Consider the following 2,976-nt stretch of genomic DNA (forward strand, 5'->3'; position numbering starts at 1 on the left):
ATGAAGTATTTGCCATCCAGGGCACCTCCCAGCTGTTGCAAAACTACAACTCCCAGCATGCCCTGACAGCCTTCGGCTGGGAGTTGTAGTTTTGCAACAGCTGGGGGCACCCTAGTTAGGAAACACTGTCCTATATAATAAACTTTTTGAGGATTTTAACTGGAATCTACTCAAACAATGGATACTTAATGTTGGATTTTTTTTTTTGATCCTACAGGAACCAAAAAGTACTACCCCAAGGTAGATCACCTGCCAGTGGGGTTTATCAATTTATAGGGCATTTTCCTACTACGAGTAATTACATATGTTCAATAAAACTAACTATATTAAATGGATGGTCTGGTTCAGAAAACCACTTTTAAAATTTTGCGGAATAAATAGAGGGGGACGGGGGTCACCTGTTCAGACTCCTCATGTATTATCCAGGTCAGAGCAGTCTGGAGAACCAAACACATCTGTACATTACTCAGATCCCCTATGGATTTCCGTAGGCATTGCTTTAGTCTTCCTTTTCCCTCTGAGGGGGGGCCGTGAGATAATTGAACTCTTAGTGCCATATTCTAGCACAGTTTGTAGCTGATCACTAGAGGCCTAAATCCCCCCATACACATGCACCAGTTGATTTAAAACAAAAAAGTTTTTCACCGGAGTACCCCTTTAAAGGGGTTATCCACCATAAGATCATTTTAATACTTACCTGCCAGACAGTAATGGATATGCTTAAGAAGGATTCATGTTTATCTTGGGGCTAAATGGCTATGTTGTGAGTCGATTATAACGTTGCTGCTTTCTTTTTGTAAAGTTTCCTGTTGGGGTTCCTTCCCTCCAACTATAAGTCCCAGGATCCCTTGTTTTATCCAAGAGCCGAGGAACGTGCTCTTGAATCACCCAAAGTGCAAGAAAAAGTGCTAAATGTGTTACACTTAAAAAAGTGCACAAAGGATGCGGTCTATCGCAAGCCCTTCTCCGATAGGATAGAGGCCCCCAACAAACCTTACCCTTTGTCTCTGGACCAAAAGGTACCTGCAAGGTTCCAGGTTCGATGTCCCTTTTTGCCAAAGCTACTAAGGGACCACCAAAGCTCCCGGCATCCCCCTTGGCATCTGCCAAGGTATCTGCCCGCAGAGCCGATAACGGTAGGTACCCTGCCCATGCAGGAGTTCCCAGGGTTTTTGCAGGGAGGTGCGGAACCTAATGGCCACACACACCTCCCCTAGACCGCCAGGAGGACACCCAGAAGGGCTACCGCATCATAACAATCCTGTGAACACAACACACAAAAAATGACACAGTGACAAAAAGAAAGAAATAAGTGAATGTGCAGGTATACTGCCCGGACATCCGGCCGGATCTATAAAAATGTCTTTGATCCTAGGCAGAAGGCCGGGAATCAAGAGGTGAGTGCCACAAGGTGAAGAGATCATGGTGCCCGTGCTTCCACTCAGTGAGCCAGTACACCCAGTGAGTTTCGGCACCTCGGGGTCACCACTCCCCGAGGCACTAAAGTACCTTGGCTCTAGACCCTCTCAGCCTCATGGCGAGAACAAGTCACATTGGGGCAGCCGTTGAGCTGATTCACCAGCCCCGGAACACCCTGGTACACCTGTCCCCTCCATGCAGCACCCGTCCTCACCGGTCCCGTATCAGTGATGCCCGATCCACCAATATGAACTGATAAGAACAGATACTACACCTGATCTTAGCCAAAAGGCCAGGATCCCTTGTTTGTAAGTGTAAGGTCACTTTTCTCCCTGTCACACATCAGCCACCCCACCTATTGAAGCACACCTGGGACAATTGTCTGTAGCCTTATTGAGAATGATCTCTCCCTCCACCCACCGAACCCAGCGGTCGCTCCACCCATTGAAGCTCAGACTGGCCTTCCATTTAACACCTGACTAGTGATGTAATGTCTTGGGCCGGCTGAAATATCCCTTTAATGTGCATGATGGCCACCAGAAGATGATGTCAGATGGAATGATTGGTCAAGTTTAATGTCAAGTGCCTGATCCTTTCATTCTCTATCAGATAAGAAGCTACCAGAGGAATTTGGGAGTGACTTACTTTTTCTCTCTCCATTCCATCTTCAAGAACACTCAAGCGCTTATGTGTGTGGAGGGATTGAGAGAAAGATATTGGCTCAAATAGAATTTGGCTGATAGATATTGTATATGTATATAGATTTAAAAAAAAAAAAAAAAAAAAGAGTTTATAGGGGTACTCCGGTGGAAATATGTTTTTCAGAACAACTGGTGCTAGAAAGTTAAACAGATTTGTAAATTATTTCTATTTAAAAATCTTAATCCTTCCAGTACTTATCAGCTGCTGTATACTACAGAGGAAGTTATGTGGTTCTTTCCAGTCTGACCACAGTGTTCTCGGCTGACACCTCTGTCCGTGTCAGGAACTGTCCAGAGCAGGAGAGATTTAATATGGGGATTTGCTCCTGTGAGATGCAGGGCAGATGGAATTACCCTAGGGGCAGATGGCATTAACCCCTTGTATTCGTGATGCCAGGGCGTGGTTTATCCTCAATACCACCTGAAGGTATACTGCTGGATCCTGGGCTAGGCACGGGGGCAATAATGACTCTGATGCCAAGTTATGGACAACGGACAGATGGTACAATCTATACAGTTCAGCCAGGGTCCACGGAGGTGACCAGTGACTTCAGAGACCTTAAGGGCTTGCTGGGACTTGTAGTGGTTTTGGACAATTTAGTGCAGGCCACGTTGACTTGACAATAGATGACAGTGACTTGACTGGAGACAGACTAAGCTGTGACTGTTGTTACTTGTAGACTTGTATCTTGTGGCTGCAGACTTGACTTGAGGCTCCTATGACTCCAGACTCTTAGGCTCGACTGCACCTCAGCAAAGACTCAGGAACCAAGAGGGAGGAGAGACTCCTCCCAGGACTTTTATGGGGGAGACTCTGGTGGGTTCCATTGGTCACCCTTAAGTCATCTGGTCACTG

At 46.2% G+C, this 2,976-nt stretch overlaps 1 pseudogene; it reads right to left on the minus strand.

Annotated features, from left to right (window-relative positions):
• Positions 1 to 1,634: 1,634 nt before the first annotated feature.
• On the minus strand, positions 1,635 to 1,717 carry LOC130290137 (U2 spliceosomal RNA; annotated as a pseudogene).
• Positions 1,718 to 2,976: the final 1,259 nt, after the last annotated feature.

The sequence above is a fragment of the Hyla sarda genome, chromosome 8 (assembly GCF_029499605.1).
Source record: "Hyla sarda isolate aHylSar1 chromosome 8, aHylSar1.hap1, whole genome shotgun sequence".
NCBI classification, from domain to species: Eukaryota; Metazoa; Chordata; class Amphibia; order Anura; family Hylidae; genus Hyla; species Hyla sarda.